A 21421-nucleotide genomic window follows, 5' to 3' on the forward strand; every position below is an offset into this window, starting at 1 on the left:
TAAGCTTAAGGCTTCCCTGCTGACTTTTCCTCAGTCAGGAGTGCCTTAGCTTAGCCTTGTGCACTTGGTGCTTTCATTGGCCTCTCTGCAAGCTGGACATCTCTTTCTTTATTATTGTGGCTGTTATGCAATCAGACGCTACTTCCTTACAGAATGCACTGGGGATGCACTATTTATACAGAAACTATGCACACTGAAATCCTTTTTCTCTGTGGTGATTGCAGATAATGTAGTAAGCTTTGCTTTGATTCATTAGTTTAGCACAAGAGATATTCAGAATTACTGGGTGTAATTCATGGCATTTCAGAAGCCATATATTTTCACAGTACTCTAAATCTACTGATTTTACTAGTAACTCAAGCAGGTGGTAATTGGTTTGCCATAGCACTGTCACAGGACAGTGGTGGTGCCATTTTTTCATGGTAACTGGACAGCTTGCATGTTCGTATTTGTAGTGAGTGACCACTGTACAGTGATGTGGCTGTTTGCAGAAGTGCATCTGAGCATTGCGAGGATCACCAATGCCTGCAAACTCCAGACTCAAGCAGACTCTGACTTCATGGGCGCCTGAGTGAAAGCCATAGGGAATCCTCCACAATGGAGGGACTTTCTTCTCTGGCCTTCAGCTGAGAACGTTTTACAAAGTGAAAGAAGTCTTAAGCAATGTCATTTCTTGAGCTGAAAGAACACACTTATTTTTTCCTTAATTAATTAATTTTCTTTAGCAGAGGATTATTTTTTAATATTTCTTTGGATAAAATGCTGTGCCACTTCTAGTCTGCCTTTTTTCTTTCTGGCAAGGTGAGTAAGCACACCCTTAGGATTGGCAGTGATTCACCAGTATCTTACCTCCTGTTTCACATTCTTTCCTTTCTTGCCTTATTGGGACCATCCTCCTGGCCTCGCTGATGTGAGCATGACTCCATCTAATTCAGCACTGGATGAGTCTTGAGAGATTTTCCACATACACCCATGCAAGCAGTCAGCACCATCCTGTAAAATCTCTGCCTTTAAACACTGCTTTTAAGAGAGAGGCTCCAAACCTCTTTCTAGCCAATGGTAACCTTTGTCCACAAGAAATCCTCATTAAGTCAAAGTGTGTGTTCTCATTCTTTTCACAAAAACACAGACTGCAATTTCTGACAGCCGTTGGAAGTCTTTTCACCCAGCCATTGTGTACATCTAGAGCTCATCACCACCACCTTCGCAGCAAGGCTTTTCCGAGGCACCTATGGAGACAGGATTTAAAATATCACTATTGAAATGATTAAACTTTGCCTTACACACCTGTGACCATGATGGGAGATGTTTTAACTTCCCCCCCTACACACTCCCCCTGCTTTGAGCACTGCTCATTTCTGTCTGACTTTATTGGGCACTGTAGTGTATTCGCACACCTCTGGAAATGAGTAGCATAATTTAAATATCTAACTTTAGTTGCTTGGTGACCAGGGTTTCTCATCTAATGTCACAGATTAAAATGTTCACATTTTATCTGAACATCTTTATTTAGCCCTGATGCCTGTACAACAGAGATGTGCTCAAACAGCCTTTCCTCTCTGTTTTCAGCTGCTTCACATGAAACTGATTTACCCAGGTCAGTTCCCTCTGATCAGCTTTATACTTTCAAAATAATTGACAAATTTAAAAGCAATTATCAGAGAAAATCACTTAACATGAGAAACTGTTTTCATTGCTGACTTTCTTCTATGTATCTATTTGCTTCTCTGTCTGAACCTCTTAAATGTTCAGAAAAAAATTTAAGCACGGCCCATGACTGCATTTAATGCACAAGATTTCACACCTCTGGGCTCTGTATTTATAGCTTTGTCATGTTCCTTCCTTGTACTGACCTGAAGAATAGGATTTTTTTCCCTTATCTGATGAGAAGGTTTTCTGTCATGGTGTGGTTATTGCAGCACAAAATATTGTCTAAAACTTGACCCTGAACAAATTTTGTACAAGGACAGCTACCCCAGAATTCCAAAGGGGATGAAACCCTCCCCACTCCAGCTGAAGGAGTAAGCTTCTTTGGATATATAAAACTGGGCTGAACTCAGTCATATTAACATGGATTTTTCATTGAATTGCAATTCAGGAATTTAAAAAATACCTGTATTAATCATGGTCTGGGCTGAAAAAATCTCTCAGATACTTTCAGTCATCATATGATGCTGCTCTAAAGCCTTGTCAGTAACCATGGCTTTCAAAGAAAGGACTTGCACCAGTTTTGGTGGGGATGGTAGACGCCTGCCCTGCAGAGAGTTTTCCCACTCCGTTCCTTTGCGTGACACCCATTCTTCCCACTCCTGCCGGCTGCAGCACCTACCTCCCAGGCAGTAATGCAGAACACTTGGGACAGGCATTCAGCTTCAGCAGTGTGAGGAGAGAAGGGGAACAGCACAACACAGTCAGAGCTTTTAAATAGTATAGCTTGCTTTATTTAAGTAGCCAGTGAGTACAAAAAATAAACAAACACTGACAGTCTCTTTTCACCAGTGCTGAATAGCTCACAGCACGACCTGCACCCCCTCTAGCTGCCTTCCCAAAAGTTCAACTGCCTTACTCTTTTCTGTCTAATCCAAATTCCTACTGTCCTTAACATAATTGTATTTGAGTTCAGCAACTGTTGCCAACCAAAAATGGGAATAATTTATAATTAATTACCCCTGGCACAAAGTTCACATCCATTCACATTATCCATGAACAGACTGTGATTATTTTTTTCCATGTGGAAGAATTATTCCCAAAATCATTTGTGGAGGGTGGACACCATTTTCCTCCCTACATAACCAGTTCAGAGGTCAAACATAGTTCTCCTGCTGTAAACAAAGGTGTGTTGCACCCCTGTGCCACTTAAGTGGCACTATTCTTTTCCCTGGTAGAATGAATGTGACTTGAATGTTTCTCCACTATAGAAAAGGTGCCTGTTATTCATCTGTGGTGTTCCTGTGGAATTTCTTTCTGCAAATATTTTTAAGTGTTCTGGTTCAGCCCCCATATCAAACATTGTGCTTATTATGTCTCCATCTACCAAAACAGGGGTTAGAATAGCTGGAGAAAGTGAATGCAGCCCCTTACCCCCTTAACCCCACAGGCTCATGTGAAAGCTGCAGGACTTTATTTTTTAAAATACAGAATTCTTAATTAAGGGCTTAATTATAAAATGTTTGCTTATTACAACAAATACTTAGACAATGCTCCTAAGTCCTTTAGGAATAGTTACCTGAGGCCACCATGGTAAACTGGAACCTTCACTCTGATACCTACTTAAGAGCTGTAATAAAATACTGAACTTAACTAAATCCTGTCCAAATCCCTTTAAAGGTGAGTGCATGAGGTAGCTGTACACAGCTGTCCAGAAGAGATGACTGCAAATCGGCCCTGGTGAGTTATTTTTCTGTGAGACACAAAGCCAGAAGGGATCTGTTTTTTCATGCTAATGAAGCCCAAAGTGACAGAGATTTGGCAGAGCAGGATCCAGTACAATCACTAGCCAGAATGCAAGGAAGGTGAAACCATTACATTTAGGCATATTGTAGCACAAACCTACAGCCCAGCCCAGTCTTAAACTTCATCTCAAATTATTCCAGAGCCAAGTGCCTTCTTTATAGTCCAGCTCTTTGTGACAAAGTGTTTGTCAGAGTAAGTGATAAATATTTTGCCAAGGTAAAAATCCAGCATCCAGACCCTGAATCGTGTGCTTGCTTTCCAGAAGTATTTTTGGAGATACTAAGAGTCTCTGAAACATTCCCAGTGAGCTTCCAAGCTGGGAACCAGCAGTACAGGTCAGCATCCACATAAATAGCTGGATTTTAGAGCACGTATACTGTACCTCATTAGTATAGTCCTCGAACTTCATCAATGCTGGAGTACAGTGCTTCAGGGAAAGAAAAAAAGGAGGAAAGGAAAAATCAGAACAAACTATAAAGGCAAGGCTTGCTTTGGCTCATTTACCCCATTAGCTTTGCATTAACTTTGTCACAACAGGATTTACATAAAATTTTTCATGCCAAGCACACGCACCCTCCGAATCCCAAAGCTATCATGTTAGTTTATTCAACAGAAAGAAGAGGTGCCACAAAATAATGTCAAGGCTCTGTTCATAGCAGGACATCAAGAGAAAAAAAAGTCAATTCTAGTCCTGCCATGTCAGCAAAACGTAACTGTTTTTTCACACAGTCTTTTTAAAGTTCAGCACGTGTGTTCCAACCTCAAACCCCTGAGGTGTAAATGCAGCAGCTTTCCCACATCTGAGTGTCTGTGGTTGCTCCAGATCACTGTTTGGGGCTGCACTGACCTCTCCGTTGTTAATGTTGGGTTGGCTTTGTCCCAGGTGATGCTGCTCTGCCATAGTGGGCATGCAGCTTCATGGTAAGGTGTGCCCACATAAACCTACTCTGCTGTAAAACAAACAGCAAATACAAACCTCTGCCTCTGCCAGATCATGTAATTTACCTTTAGCTGAAGAACTGCTGGTTTTTGCCACATCTTTCTGCACAAGGAGTCACTCTGCATTTTAACAGAAAAGGTCTGAAACGTGAAATGTTCAGGTGAGAGGAGGGAGAAATTTGAAGTTCCTTAAAGTCACAAACACATACTGGGAGTGGTATCCAGTTACCTCCCTTTCATTTTTTCCCCTCAGAATGCAGTTCCCAGAGGGATTTTCCCCAAGATGTTCGTACTGTGCTGGTTTTAACGCTGATTGAAGCAAGGTAGCAAGTGGATATTTACAGGCCTGACATGCCTGCTCTGCCAAGAAACAGCATGAGCTTTCAACTCAGAAACCAAGGTAAACTTTGTTGCTTAATCAATCTGCTTTTGCCTGGCTTGGCCAGGTACACCTATTCATGTTCATTACAGGGATGACTGTTAATTTATGATGACTTTATTTGTATTTTTCTTAGTCAAGGCCTTGCTTAGTAAGGGTGGAGACAACTCAACCCAAAGGCCATTAACTGGGATCTCACAACCTACAGACTCCCAACCCGAGAATGTACCTCTGAAATAGTAGAGATTTGGAGCCATTCTGAGTGGTTCTCAGAGTATAAAGTTGATCATGTGTCTCCTGTATCAGTGTCCTTGCTTAAAACCCTAACCCACAAGGAAATAATTCTTTAACCTGCAATCTTCTGTCATCTGCCTTTGCTTTCCAAAAGCATGACTGGGTATGCAATGGCAGGGCAGCTCAGAGCTGTGTCCTCCTACCAGCTGGTATACTCCATGTTAATCTGCCCCCACAAAGACAAAAAAAACCCCAAAAAACAACCAACAAAAAAAAATCAGAGTGGTAGCTTATTCTTTTACGGATGGTTTGCTCTTTGAAGAGCCTCTCTTAAATACTTGGAGTAAGCAGTTTGTCTGTTCACAGAGCTATGTTCTTGATCACGAAACAAGAAGCTGAAGCATTTTAGCTACAGCCAGACAAAGGCAGTCTTTTTATTTTGTGCTTCGAGGGTATGTTTGTAAATGAGTATTCAAGTGTTCATCTTCCACATGAGGTCCTATTCCATCTTATTTGTTACCTGAAGGTAGTCCAACAGATCAGAGGCAGGAAAACAGATTCATGTCAGTATAACATGATGCAGAACCTGCACAGAAAGTGGGATTTAAATGGTGTGTGTTAATGCAGTCCTGTTTTGCCTGAGAAATAATCTGTAAATTAAAGCATTATTCTGGAAAGTGTGCATAGTGCTTCATGTGAAAAATTTAATGCTCAGGGTCCAAACATTTCTGTATTCTATTTAAACTGCTTAATTTATCTCCTTTGCACTTGATATTCTTTCCTTAAAATCAGTTAAAGTTATGCTGTCAGGATGTTTGTGTTTGTGTTTGCGAACACGTATAGGCCCATGAATGTTTCTACTGCTAAAGCAGGCAAGACAGCTATTGTTTACAAACCCAAGTTACTGGTCTGGAGAAGCATCCATACTTATGCATATGAGACCTGCTCATTGGCCTCAATGGAAAAAGTGCCATAAGCTTTTGCTTTCATATTATCCAGTTGTACACTTCTGAGTTACAGACCTGTGTTGAAAAATGTCAGCACTTCTGAAGAGAGTCACAGGATCACAGAATGTTACAGATTGCAAGGGACCTCCAGAGATCAAGTCCAACCACCCTACCAAAGCAGGATCACCGAGAGCAGGCTGCACAGGAATGCATCCAGGCAAGTTTTGAAAGTCTCCAGAGGAGACTCCACAACCTCTCTGAGCATCCTGTTCCAGTGCTCTACCACCCTCACTGTAAAGAAATGTCTCCTCATGTTGTGCGGTGGTACCGGTGTTCTAGCTGGTATCCCTGGTTTCTTGTTGCTGGGCACCACCAAAAAAATGACTGGCACCTGCAACTTGGCACCCATCCTGTAGATATTTATAGGTGTATGTAAGACCCCCTCTCAGCTTTCTCCTCTCCAGACTTATCAGCCCCAGGTCTCTCGGTCTCTTCAGAGGAGAGATATTCAAGTCCTGCAATCCTCCTTCTAGTGCTCTGTTGGAGTTTCTCCAGCAGATCTCTGTCTCTCATGAATTGAGAGGCCCAAAACTGGACAGAGGTGTGGTCTCGCAAGGGTAGAGGGGAAGGAGAACATCCCTAGGCCTGCTAGAACACTCTGGAAAAGTGGTAGAAAGTTCACACTGTCAGAGCAGATGCTCAGGACTATCTGCTAATACGGGAATAAATGCACTCACATTAGCAAATGCCAAGGTACACCTGCACTGCTGAACTCTTTCTGTTTTCACACTCTTGTCATTTAGGCAGCATGACAGCATGAGCTATCCTCACATATTGAGGCCTGAGAAAACAGTTCTGAAGGACCAGGGGAAGCAAATAAAATGTATTTGTGATTATATGGCTGACCTTAGGCATACAGTATGTGAAGCTGCAGGAATCCTACACTGAATCTCAGATGATAAGTATGGTGATAACTGGTAAGACTGTGCTGAACTGCTGTGAAACAATTCAGGTAGTCAGCAAACAGGGCTAATTGCTAGTTTGGGGGATATTACAGGTAATTTACTGCCCACTGAGGACTTCTACCTAAAAATAAGCTGGGATTTTTGTTATGGGTTTGGTTTTGGATGTTTTTTTTTCCCTTTGGACAGGACTTGCATGTTAATGTAGAATTCCTGATGCAATTATATGTGAAGGGGACATTCAGATACACTTCCATAAATGCCCTTCTGCTTTTCAATTACATTAACTGTCTTCACAGATCCCTTAACAGAAACCATATTCTTCACTTTTATCCAAAATAGCAAATAGGCATTAAACAAGACTTTGCTGTTACCCGAGATGCCTTGATCAAAGGTCTGAGAGTAACACAATAAACATCAGAAAAGAAACTACTGGTGGTTTCCAACACAAACTAACAGGAAAGTGTCAAGTGAGCAGATACTGACAATTCAACCCTGAAACCAAATGTTTGTGTGCAAAACTCCACCTTTGAGAGGAAAGAATAAATATCCACAGAGTATTTTGGCTATAATTACTTCATTTAAAAAGGGGAGAGGGGGGGAATTGCTGAATTCAGTTTGCTAAAGTCAAGACATTAATATTTTTGGCATGTAATGATGTAAACCAAATGTTTAAATGAAATGTCATCCCCTGGGTTTGCATTTGCCCATTGAACTACAGCACAAACCCTCCACAGACCTTCATACAATACACATTTTTCAGTTCATTGAAGAAGGCCCCTGCTGCTTCTCAAGGAAAACTAACTTGCAGAAGCAAAATAAATACTGGCGTCGCAGTGTAGCAGCAGAGCCTCACACGCACAGATGTGTAGCATTGTCAGCTTTTAAATCAGATAAGGAGTATTCAGACATAATCACTTCAGTGTCTGGGACACGTCGCATGCTGCAGAGCTGCCCAAGTATGGCCTGACAGACACTTGCAGTGTGTGTTCAGGCTAAATGGCAACAAGCTGTCAGTATTTCATAACAGTCCTGTTATGTCTAGATAGGCAAATGTTTGTGTAATTTAGCTCTACTTAAAAATAGCTGAAGAAATGGGGACACAAATGGAGCTTTATGATGAGTTGTCAATGATGTCGTACCTGCTGGATGATAGTAGCTAAGGGGGCATCCTCGGGGTGCTGTGGCTGAGCTGCAAGCAGCATTGCCACAAAGCCCCTGTCTTTTCATCTGCCTGTCCCATCAGCAGGGTGTCCTGGATGGCTAATAGGCATATCAGATATCCTGGCTTGTGCCACCCTTCTGCAGGGCAGGAGGAAAACAAAGGCTTGGGCCATTATGTCCCCTCCCAAAGTGATAAACTGGTACCCACAGGTGTTTAGGTACTTGTTGGTGCCTTGCCAAAATAAGGGTGAGCAAGCCCTGGTTTCAACTAACGTGGTCAGTTTTGCAAATGCCATTGTGACTGGTGAATCTCTGTGGCCAAAGGAGCCATTGCACTCAGGGAAAGAATATAAATTGAGATAAGTTGCAAGCACTTGAGCTGCCTCTGCCTCACAGAGCTGCCTCTGCCTCACTGCTCTTGGACAATGTGTCCTGCTCTGCCTCATGCTTCAGACCAGCTTAGCCCTGATATTTTGGGCAAAGTGCCTCAAGTTTCTCAGGAGGAGGCATTTAAGTGCCTCACGATGTGGCAAGAAGGGCCAGGACATCATGCTCCCTGCACATCTGCAAGAGATCCTGCCTGCACCTCTGCAAACCTCTGTGCAAAGAGGAACCAAGATCAGGTCAGAGATCATCTGCCTCTTTCCCAGGACCCTGGGAAGATCTAGAAGCCTCTCAATGGCTGAGCAGTTCCAACACTGCCACAAAGGAGCCAGGGACCATCTTGACATTGCTACCCCACCGCAGTGAGTAGCACAGACGTTCCCTAGGGCTCCAGGCTACCTATTCGTAAGTGGGGCAAAGCCATTTTGTGGCTAAACTTTCCCAAATGTTCTGATTCTCCTAAGTGAATTAGCCATAAGCATCCTTGTGAAGATTTTCCTGGCTGAATTTGAACCCAAAATGTAACTAAATAGTATATAGTTGTGGGTGGGGCTTTCTGGAAATAAAATTAACTATATATTTTATAATTCCTGCCTCATTAACCTGCCTCATTAATTGCCCCAACTAAATCACAGGGCTGCTCATGTGAAAATATATATCTGTATCTCTAGATATCTATAGCCCCATGTTTCATCATGAACCCCAGGCCTGGCTGAGGTACAGTGTGCAACGGGCTGCTTTTAGGCAAGCTAGCTCTAGAAAAGCAGAGAGAGAGTGCACATTTAGCCCCACAGAAATGTGGGTCACTGGTTCTGTGGTGGGCCTCTTAAGATGTACAGAATATCCCAGCAAGGGAAACTTGAACTTATATCCAACACCTGATTTTAAGTAAAAAAAATATTGATGGAGTGGTGGGAATAAGTATTTTTTTAGCTCTAATTTATGGCTGAGCAGCTTCATTTTAGTTACTTCACGAGAATATTTTAAACCAAGCCTGCATAATATTAAAATAAGTTAAAATGTATGTAAAATTTATGAGAGCATGTCAGGTGCAATGCTTGATAAAGTAAGTTTAATGCTTCAGAATTTTTTTCTTCAGGCAGAGAAAGCTGAATCCTGCAATTCTAGGTTACAGTATAATTTTAGAAACTCTTTTCCATTATACCATTCTTTTATTAATGAGATCCAACCCGATTTAACGAAAAGAGGTAAATTCCTAAAGAATTTGTGAAGAGTCCTCAGCAGGTTGGAAGCCAGGAGCATGTGATAAAAGAGGACATTTTGCTGCCACTCATATGATATATCCAGTTTTATAAAAACACAGAGGAAATCAATTTACGACCAGCTTTATAAGTGTCACTGTTCCGTGTGGTTTTTCTCCTGGAAATGCTGCCTCACCCTGTGAGCAAACAAAAGCTTTGGCAGTTGACAAGGGCTGTACATCACTTTGAAAACTTTTCATTTACTGGGGGTGTGTCGTGTTGTTTCATTGTGTGACACACTCAATTATCGTGACAGAGCTAAATGACAAAGTACTGTCACCCTACTGAAAATTCTAAGCAGCTTCTTTCCATTTTTCTGCCTGGTCATGGAACATCACTGAACTGGCACAAAGGAGCGGCAGGAGCAGAAAACAGGGGGAATGTCTGCACACTGCTGTAGTGTATTAAAAATTCAGCTCCTCGGCAATATTAAATCTGAATTTACTTCCATCAAACAGAAACTTAGCATATCTCATTCTTCCATTATAAAATATTGACATCAGAAATAGTGAATCCTGAAATGAAGATTATAGATGAAAATTACATGCTTGGTAATTATATTTTTTTTTCTTTGTTATTATGCCTTCCCTCTGAGGATTGCACAGGCTGTTGCAAACAGTAATGAAGTTAGCATGCAATGTCAATGTAAAGTATGCTGCAAAGTTATTCCTTCCTTCACTATAAATGAGGGAAGTGAGATGGTGGGAGAAGGGTGATTTCCCCTGCCAAACTCGCACACAGGTGGGACAGCACTCCATCTCACCTCTTAGGCATCATCCCTAGAGATGAGACCCTTGGTGCCACCTTGTTTTTGCCGTCTTTTGTTCTGCTGTTTCCTTGGGGGTTTTAGGTCCTTACAGAGGCTCAGAGCTATTAATATCAATGACAGTTTATGTAACAAACTAAAGAGGCAGTTCACAAATGCTTTCACTCCTGACAAACCCACTGCCCTGCCTTGTAACATTCTGCATTCTGGAATAGCCACAGTGCTAAACCCCTCAATTACAGGTGTGAAAATGTCCAACCCTTCATTTCAGTCACATCACTGCCTATTCTTCCAGCCCCTTCTTGAGAGGCATGACATCAAAAACGGGAACAGTTCAATGTACTGGGCAACCTGCACTAGAATAACCCTTCTGGTTGCTGCATGTGGAAACAGCAAAGGGTGGCTTCCCAACAGAAAAGTCATCTCATCACACCCTGAAATTCAGATGTGGCCAACTAAGTTGTTCCCTGATGATGTCTCCCTTAGGTAATTACTCAGAGAGGTATCTCGTGGCAGGATGGGTTAATTTGCTCACTGACCGTTACCTTTGCATACTCTTGGACTGTGCCTCATCACCTATAGATGTCTTCCAGGAGTGTAATACATACAGTGTGACACCTGATATCCTATCTGTCTCATATGCTTATAAAAATCAATCTAAATCAATAATTTGTCCACCCTCCTCACACTGTATTTGCAGACGTTCAAAGACAGGACCAATTACTCTTAAGGTTGAATTGTCAGGTGTCAGATGAGAATATAGAAGTTGAAGCATTATATGTAGGAACTGATTTATTTAGAAGACCTGAAGAATCTGTGTTGCTATCAACAGGTCTATAAACAGCACATTTTGTAGTACAGTCTGGTAGAAACTGATACCTTGCAAAATGTTAGAGGTTGTGCTGACTTGGTTTTCTTTCCTTTTCTCATATTTTTTGCACAGTTTGAATCATCTAGCTGCCTGTTGAAGTAGGTAAACGAAGAGTCAAGATCACTTAAGTTATGATAGTAAATGTTCTGACCTTGAGGGCTTTTGGTCCCTATCCTTCTTGTCAAACATGGTGCCTTTTTGTTAGCTAATTTTCCAGGTGCAGGTGTAAATGCCAATACCCCATGCTTGTATATAATATATGTATGTCTTTATCGTGCATCCAATCTCCTGAGTTTGATTCCAGAAATGAGACCCAGGGCACTCTCAAAGGTCTAAGGATTAACACAGGAACATTTATGTCCCTGACAAACCCATAGTATACAAATACCAGGGCTCATTATAATCACAAAAGATGTTCCCAAGTTTAGCAGTTCTCATCCCAGAATACCAAAACCCCTCTCTTAACACTCCCAACAAATCAATATGCATTATTATTACATGCCCAGATACTACTGTGATAGATATTGGGTTTCTGCTCATGCCAAAATTTCAGTAGGCTGTTCCCTTGAGTATTTATGCTTGTGTAGTCTATTTAACAACAGCCCATTCAAAATGCTCACAGCTTCTAGGAATGAAATGCACATAATTTAGGAATAGCTGCCTGGCTATTCAGGCATCATGCTGTGTCAAGGGAAAATTAAATCTCTGACTCCCCCCGCTTTTAAAACAAACCTGTAGTTTGCATCATATTTGGGGGAGCTGCATGGAAGTTTCATAAAGGGAAAGCAAGCATGTCTCTTTTGCCTGTTTAGTGGCAGTGCCTCCCCATTAATGTTCCAAAATGATACAGGAGTTTAAAAAAATGGTCTCAGCATGCATGCATTGTATCGCATTAAGAAATCAGGATTTTCTAGGCACTGCACAACATTAATTACACTGAGCATGCTGCAAATTTAAATTAAATGATATGCCATGTTCTGTTGTAAATATCAAAATGGATTGCAAGATACAGCCCCATATTTGCTTCTGATTGGCATTTGTGCACTGAACAGGATCAGAAAATCTCAAAGATATTTGATTTTGTTGTTATTTTAGGTGCACCTGATGCAAGTGCACTTTTTGTTTTCAGCAGTAACCAACAGCACACTCGCAGGTTAGAACACTGTGGTAAAAAAAAAATTACCCACTCCTCAAGAAAAAATAATAATACTAAAAGAACAATAAAAGCCCTCTGCCTCCATTTCCCACTCCAAACAAAACAGAACAAAAATATGTCTCTACTCCCCAAGCAATTACTGTCTAGGCAGTGGGAGGGAACCAGGAAGAAAATGGGGGATATGTGAGATGGAGGCAGGTAAGAGAGTGGACTTGATTTTGTCATGTGGGTCAAGTACCCAGGATCAGGTGTAAGCAAAGCAATGCTCTGTGGGCTGCAACTAACCTGAGGGTCAAAGGGCTTATGTTACAGCTTGAGTTTAAGGCAAGGAAGGGAATGAGGGGTGAGCTGGCTTGGGACTGTCTCTTCTCTGTTATGAGGGAAGTCTGATCTGATAATTCAGTGAGAACAAGACAATGGCTGAAAATAGTCTAAGAAATACACAACAGGTCCTTTAGTATTTGTATTCTTTTTCATAGGTATTTCACACTTGTGATTTTATAATGTCAGCTTGAACTGCCAAGATCTCACCAGCCTCTGCCCTTAAGCAGTGGGGTGAGGAGTATTTTAGCCTGTATTTAAATACTAAACAAATATTTTAAAACTCTGCACATCATCAGAGAAGAGATGGCATTTAGATAACTCTATAAAGAAGGCACTTTGGAAAATAATCTGTATTTTCAGGACTTATTTAATGCCTTTGTAAAATGATTAGCACTGAGTTGAGCACAAGTCAGTCTGAACCGGCACAAAGGCATGAGGCATAGAAGTGCAGGCAGGTCCATGCAGACACCAGCATGTCTTCAAACCCAGGCTTGCCATATTCTTTCTAAATGATCTTACTTCTTTCTGTGTATTTTGCTTTTAGGACTTAACCCCAGCTTTCCTGGACCATGAGACAGCAGACTGCTGTGTACGACAAACACAACTACGGAACAAACAAACAAACAAAAAGCACCCAAAAAAAGGGGATGAGGATGACTTGACCTACCCCAGAACAATGAATGGACATTAAAACCAAGCTCAGGATGCCTCAGTTTATAAAACTTCTTTCACAAATCTTCAGAAGTTCCCCTAGAGTCTTCCTCAGCTGGTCTGAAACACACTTGTCTGGGACAACAGCCTTCATGAGCTTGTCTGGTAAAGAAAGGCTGTCCCTGGGCCTGCTGAGGATCAGGTGAAATATCTGTCCCTAAATTTCCACAAAATTTCACTGGATCTTTTCAGTGTCTTCTTTGGATATGATACTCAAGGTTCAGGAAGTGGCTGGTGACATAATAAAACCTGATGTCAGACTGTAAGCTGGTTGTTCATTCTCACATCTGACAGCAGTGCCTCATTGCCACCTTGATTGTGTGTTTGGCTTTTAAAGACATGCTTTTCCCTGGGAGCTGCAAGGATACACTGAAGGGTGTCTAACCTTCCTCTGTGTCCAGAATGAATGAGGTAATGGTCAGTCAGGTGAGATGGAAACCACAAGACACCCTATTTCCATATGCCTGACAGAAATAAGTGGGAAAACAACTGGCCTTCTGCTCTCTCCCCACCTTTTAGTACTTACAAGAGAAAAAATGCAAAAAAAGACAAGCCAAGGATAGTTTATGTGCAGCACAGGAACCTCTCAGAAGCAAATGTGTCTGTGATTTAATAACACATCTACACAAAACGACACTTCTCCTAATATTCACTGAGAGAAAGAAAGCAGAGCAGTATGGGGCCATAACCAGCACACGATGCATTACTATTGCAACAACAGCTAAACTACCAGGTATTTATTTCTCAGTATGCACAATTGTTGGAGGAGAATGAAAATTATTCTTTGACACTCTGACAGAGACATAGAAAGCCCTGTGCTTCCCCTAACTCCTGTGGTCCTGGCAAGAAACAACTCACAAATTCTAGTAAGTAGAAAATAGAAATAAATACCTTAACTATATCGCGTAGGGTTTTGAATGGCTTTCTGAATCGGACAGTGCTGCTCGTATGTCTTCGTTACTCCTACACTCTGTAACGTTTGCTCTCCAAAAGTCAGAGACAAAGTGAGATAGATACCACAAGGATCACAGACACTACACTGGGAAACCAGGTATCAATGGTACATCCAGATTTATGGTAGGGGATGGCAGTAAAGTGAAAGCAAAATTGTTTGCACCGTTTCTATTGTTGCCCATTACTGTGTATTTGTCCTTTTTTCTTGCTTAGCTACAGCTGCAAGAATGGAAAATTGTACCTTATGTACAGTATTAGGAGCCACTTTTTGATCATAAGGTCAATCAGACTAGTTTACCTGCCGGCAGTATTTATGACACAATCACTCAGTGTCTTTAAGGAAAGGTTAGATACATTTATGGGAAAGGTATTTTGCAGAAGCCTTCCCGTTTCATAGAGGTCTTGGCCAAAATGACCCAGGAGGCCCCTTCCAAGTCTATCAAATGTGGTTCCCTGATTGATGCTGTTTCCCCCCCCAAGTCTTTTCAAAACACAAAGCACTGTTATAAAATTTAATATGATACACTATATAACTTTAACACAATGCCATTCCCTTATAGGCAATGGCTAGCTGGTAGCACAGAAGCTAGCACAAAGAGAAGAAAAGAAGGAAAAAAGAAATTGCAGTGCAGTTTCTCTGCCAAGGGATATAGACTATAACATTTGCACTGTTTCTTAATATGGACCCTCATCTCTGCAGGGGGACACCAAGTCAGGGAGGCATATAGCCCAGACTGTAGTATGTATTTTTCCAGCCTAACGAGGCCTGAGGTAATTTTCTATGCTGTGCAATCAGCATCCCCTCAATGCTGGAAAGCAAATGGACACCCAATTCTCCTTGTTATAAGTAACTGCCTGGTATTGTCATCAGCTGAGCGTAACATAGAGCTGCCTGGAGGCAAGAAACGGGAGTGTCCTGCATCTCTCTACACACACACAGAGGGTCATAATGCAGGCATGGTCTCCAGCTATGGTCTCAAACCCTTCTGTGGTTAAAAATTGCAAGAGTGAAAACAAAGTAAAGTGAGAAGGGGCTTAGAAAAGTCCGCTTCTGCAGTTAATTACCCTCTCTAACATGTCTTTGGCCCAGCCTGTTGCTATTTGTGCAGCTCTCATGCAACAGAAGGAGCAAACCCATGAAAATGACAAGCCCAAAAAGCTGTGCTTCTAAAACCCTCTGCTGAGTGCAGGAAAATTACTGGGTAACAAATTTGTTAGCCAGCAGAGCACTGGCTACATTTTCCCTTATTTGAATACAAGATGCTGCTTAAGAAAAAAATTGTTTCTTTTTTTCTGTTCTCCTTACAGTGGCCAGGTCGTATCATGCTTTGAGGCTACTCTGAAGCTCCAGCAAGATGAAAGTGCTTAGCAAAGAAGCATTCAGTGAGGCTGTCACGTGAGAACACAATGGAGTGTGAGATTTGTTTTTCAGAGAGACCACTCTTCAGGTCTCTTGTATTTTCGGGTCCACCAACTCATTTAGTGAATTTATGTCATACTTCTCATCACTACACTTTTTTGGTTGGTTGGTTGGCTGTTGGTTTGCCTTTTTTTTTTTTTTTGAGGAGAGATGGCTTTGCTGACTGTTGCTTAAAACTGAATATTTCTATTTTCTTGTTTAGATTGTTAATACATTTAAATGTTTAAATCAACTTTATGAAAATACTGAACCTAAATCACAAGGTTTTCCTAGCCCCTTGGTTGAAATGCTGTAGTTGGCCCCTGTTGCTTTAGAGCAAGTTTTAATTTCATGTTTTCACAGGGAAAAAGAAAAAAATATCCAGAATTTTATTGAATTGGGTTTGCTTTCAGAAACCTTTTACACTAACCTTTGCATTATCATTCCAGCTGATTTAGTTAAAGGCTAAACACCCCTTTCAAAAGAACAGCACTCCCCACCCTGCCTTCTTGGGACATCTGTGGCAGGAAATAACAACGTCCATATGCACACAGTCCAAATGCTTTTGAAGTCTCCCAAGTGTGAGCTGTTCCCTTTTGTAGAACAGGCTAGGATTAACTCTTTTATTGACCTTCTAACCTCAGCCACAAGAAAGAAAAACAGCCTAAGGTTGGGAGGGTTTATTATTTTATGGAAGCTTGCAGTCTTCTTCACCCAAACATTTGAGAGATCAAACACCCTACAGGTGGGGGCAAACTGAAGTCCACTAATGTTGCTTTCCATGAGCAGCTCCATGAAGCTCCTTTTGGATCCTGCCATTCTATTTTACTCTTCATCAATGGCTATCCCTAAAAGCTTGTGTTTTTACTTGAAAATATTTTCCCATTACCACAAGACCTGGATCTATCTGAATCATATCTGGGAGAGAAAGTAGTAACACTTCTGTCCTTTTCAACAAGTTGCATCTATGTATGTTTCCCAATTCCTACATCGTAAAAGTGGCTTTTAGAAAACAAAAAAAGCTTTAATTCTGACAGTGCTTACAACTGCTCATCCTTTGCTCTGACTTCATCCCTGCATCACAGTGCAGAGTAAGACACATCATAATAGCTCTTCTCACTGGAGTCAAAATGGTAAAAATTTGTCAGGCCTAAGAAACAGCCAAGGCAAAACAAAACTCAGCTACATCTCCTTGGTATGTTACACAAGGTCATGACTATTTGTCATAAGGACCATGATTTTGAGCTAGCCCTGTCTCTCCTCTGCTGTAGCTTTCACCATTAAGTGTTTTCATAGAATCATAGAATTGACCAGGGTGGAAGAGATCGCCAAGATCATCCAATCCAACCTATCACTCAGCCCTGTCCAGTTAACTAGACCGTGGCACCAACTGCCTCATCCAGGCTTTTCTTGAACACCTCCAGGGATGGCGACTCCACCACCTCCCTGCACAGCCCATTCCAATGCAAATCACTCTATCTGGGAAGAACTTCCTCCTAACATCCAGCCTGTACTTCCCCAGCACAACTTGAGATGGTGTCCCCTTGTTCTGTTGCTGGTTGCCTGGGAGAAGAGACCAAGTGCCACCTCGCTACAACCTCCCTTCAGGTAGTTGTAGACAGCAATGAGACCACCCCTGAGCCTCCTCTTCTCCCAGCTAAACAACCCCAGCTCCCTCAGCCTCTCCTCACAGGGTTTGTGTTCCAGGCCTTTCACCAGCTTCATTGCCCTTCTTTGGACACGTTCCAGCACCTCAACATTTTGATGATACAGTCCCTCTTGGGGTCTCTCCTTTTGGAAGATTTTTACTTGTCTTGTGTCTTAGCTTTTAGCAAGCCAAGACACTTTAAAATCTCAGATGGGCAGGATGAGGAAGGCAAAAATCTCCCACCTCATGTTCCTCATTAAATAACACTTTGAAGAGAACTTTCCAGCTGTTCTGCTGGGTAAATATGCATCACATATCTAATGTGCAAGGATGCCCTTCACACCAACAGACTGGGGAAGAAAAGCAGTGGGAAAAGCAAAAGGCATCTAAAAAAACCAAGGCTGGCAGATTTTTTATTTCCTTCCCTGATCTCTGCAAATGCAAAAACCCATCCAGGATCATAGATTTCCAGACTGGGCTGTATACACCATTAACTGTGTCACAAAGCAGACATGATTTGCTATTGTTGCCTCCTCCAAAACAAAAGTTGTTATTGTGAGTTCCGTGGGACTCAGGAGCTCCATTTCCCAGTTATCAGTCAGTATTTCAATGGTAAATAAATAGTAGTAATAATCATAACACTACCTGGCTTGCCATTATGTTGTACTCAGTCTTTGTGATTCCTCTCTAACATTAAAGTTTGTGTATTAAACACTTTAATTGAAGCTCTTAATCAAACAGTGGTATTTTCACCTGTGCAGCTATTCACAGAATCATCACAAAGCACTTTGCATAATCAAAGTAGCCAGCCTGATCTTTTTATGGATGCAAACACCATTACTGTGCATCATAGGAGTATTAGTACAGCTGCCACGTACACAATTAATTGTCAAACATACTGATTTTACAAATTATGCTGGCCAAACAGCATCCAAAAAAAAATGGGTTTTGTCCTTAAGCTTGTTCCAAAAATCTCTAAGCAACACAGCACAAGGAGACTGGATGGTCTTACCTACTAGGTTTGAAGAGCAGGCTGCAGACATGAAAGCTAGGGAAGAGTCTCACCTTATTATCAAGAGCCCTGGTTCAGAAGGAAAAAAAGAAAAGAGGCTGCAATTGTTCTGGTTTAGAAAAGAAGCCATGGAAGTCTCGATGTACAGTGGTGCTGAGTACTGAGCAGCCGCTGCAGGGTCACTAAGAGAGGACAAGGCATAGCCCAGCAATGCAAATGCTGATGTTAAATGATTCCTCCCGAGGTCTGCAAGAGGTCTCAAGCCTTGGGTCTGTAATAGGTAGTTTTGGAGCTATGAGATGGCAAAGAGCTTTGTTCCCTCTCATATAATTGATAAATTACCATTGTTAGTGTTAAACAATACTACCGAGCAGAGAATGGAAACATGCTAATGCTTTACCTATCTTAAGCAATGCTGCTCACGTGCTCCTTCTGTTCTTAAATGTGTTAGATATTTGTTTGAGGAAACAATAACTTTTAGAAAAGAGAAAAATAAGAACTTGAAAGATAATCAAAACCTTGACTACATACTTTACCACAGGCAGCTGTGAATAAGCTTCAGTACTCTTTATTTTTAACATTCCAGATATGTAATTTAATGCAGGTCTAATGACAGTCTCGAACGTACTGCTTTAATCGAAATTGTTCAAGCTCTGTTCTGTGACAAGAGCTCACAAGCTACCAGCAGGGCTGTCCATTTTCTCCGCTTCTGTGCGGAAAAGAAAAGGGAGGGGAGGGAGACACTCTTGAACTTATGTTGCTATTGATGTGTGATATACAATAAAAAAACAGTTAAATTTCAATTACCCACAGGTAATTATAATTTTATTGTTTGACTGTACTATAGGGATTTTTGTAATTCCCAAGACTAATAATTTTCTATAATTTTACAGGTTGTCAAATAAACTATTAAAGATTATCTTTGAAAAGGATTCTGCAATTGTAAGGACGTATCATACTGTTCCTGTACATTATTAGTAATTAGAGATCCCTGGATAGTGAAATATCTGCACTATATGCTAGCTGCTGGATACCATATTTTCTCACAACCTCCTGTAATCTTGAACCAAAGCTTTCAAACTTCCCATCCATTGTAGCCTGAGTCACGTCCAAACTTTTATTAATATTCACTGAGCACTCGTTAAGCAATTCCAGTGCATTCGAGATGTTAAATCTATGCTTCCTGATGGGGAAAAGCAAAGGCTCACAGGTCCATCCTGGCATAGTAGAAACAAACACAAAAGGACTAATTCTGAGCTGTGTCCCCTGATAGAGATGTGGAGAAGCAGCAACATTTATACCAGCACAAAAAATCTGACTCTGTCCTGAATGCCTTTTGGCAGTGTGGCCTGCACAACAGGGTGAAACTACGCTTCCTAAATACACTAGGGATCAGCATCATGTGTCAAGAATCAGGGAGGATGGGATGGGCAGAGTATCCAACCCACAGGAAGCAGAAATTTAGGGCTATTCCCTCTTCCTTATCAATCTCCCCAGATTCACCAGGGTGTGGATTAGGCCACTGGATAGCCCCCCCAAGCCACTATGCCCAGCATCCACATAGCCAAGGTGAACAGACAGTAACTTTTCCCAGTTTAGCTGGTAAAAGCCAAACAGCAACTAAACCAGCATTTACTGGCTGATAGCTCCCTTCAGCCCTATGTGTAGTGTTTGGTGAGGTATTTACAGGGGTGTCACCCTAAAGATGAGCAGGCAAAGGATGAGCTAAGAAGAAAAGATGACCCCAAAATGTTGTATGCTATACCCAGGCACAGCCTGAGAAGGCAGAGAGTGTACAACCACACAAGAGGATTAGGAGCTGTAGAGAGTGTTGCTATCCTTACTACAGAGCCATCAAAAGTACAATTCCTAACTGCTGGCTTTTTTTACTGCGGCTGCCCCAGGAGGCAGTCGTTATTTGTTTTATTTGCCTCGTGGATTGTTATGTGGTAAAGGCACTGTGTGGTAGGAAACTTCAGTGCATTAAGACTTCTTTATGGGCTGAAATCTCTGAGGAGAGTGGTTCCAGGACATGAAGACTTTCATGCAGAAAACTTTATGGATATGATTTGTTTCCCCATGGATGCCTCCCAATGGATGGACACCAAGCAAGAGCATCATCTCATGGCTCAGCTCTGCACTGGACACAGTGCAAGGAGCATTTTGCCTTCCTCCTGGTGCCAAGAAGCCTCTTTGGCAGCTGTGATACTCAGTGAGGGATCTGGTGTAGGATTTTCCTCACACTGGGGAGTGTTGAAGGTGGATTATGTTGGTTTTACAGCAGTCTTGAGCTGGTGGAGCAGTATAAAGATACGGGAGCACAGGGAAGGATTAAGGCCAATGGACTGCAGCTCTTTGCCTTCCTCTAGAGACAACTTTGATCCAATCAGATATGCAGAACAAATCTGAGTAGTCAGTATAGATCTACACACTGAGCTCTCTTTCCAAGCTCTGCTTGTCTTGCTGTCCTTATGCTCAGCTTGCACCTCTGGGAAGGAGTGGGAAGAAGGATATTTGATAATTTGGAGGACTCTTCAATAAGTGCCATTTTCTGCCTCTCTACCTACATACCCATCTTAGCTGAGATTGAACCCTTTACTCCACATGACTGACCTGTATAACAGACAGGAAAAAATGCAAAACCCATACACTAGGCTGAGTATCTTTCTGGATAGCAGGCAATACCATGTACAAACACACATCCCTCTCTCCCCTTAATTTTGGTCTGTGTTTCCTGCTTAACACATCTCTTTTCCAAGTGGAACACGTTCTGACAATTGAATAGTGAAAGCAATTAGAAACAGAATTAACTGATAAAATTAAACCCCTGCTTTCCTCATGTTTGTCATATGACTA

General features: G+C 41.7%; 1 long non-coding RNA gene across 1 annotated transcript in view; it reads right to left on the bottom strand.

Annotated features, from left to right (window-relative positions):
* Nucleotides 1-730: 730 nt before the first annotated feature.
* LOC135176745 (uncharacterized) overlaps nt 731-21421 on the bottom strand; it is a 65758-nt gene continuing 45067 nt past the window's right edge. Inside the window, exons 3-5 of the long non-coding RNA XR_010302807.1 lie at nt 3836-3880; nt 2330-2370; nt 731-1229 (exon numbers count right to left, since the gene is read on the bottom strand). This is a non-coding gene — a long non-coding RNA (uncharacterized LOC135176745). The remainder of the gene's footprint in view (nt 1230-2329; nt 2371-3835; nt 3881-21421) is intronic.

Source organism: Pogoniulus pusillus, chromosome 7, assembly GCF_015220805.1.
Source record: "Pogoniulus pusillus isolate bPogPus1 chromosome 7, bPogPus1.pri, whole genome shotgun sequence".
In the NCBI taxonomy this organism is placed as follows: domain Eukaryota; kingdom Metazoa; phylum Chordata; class Aves; order Piciformes; family Lybiidae; genus Pogoniulus; species Pogoniulus pusillus.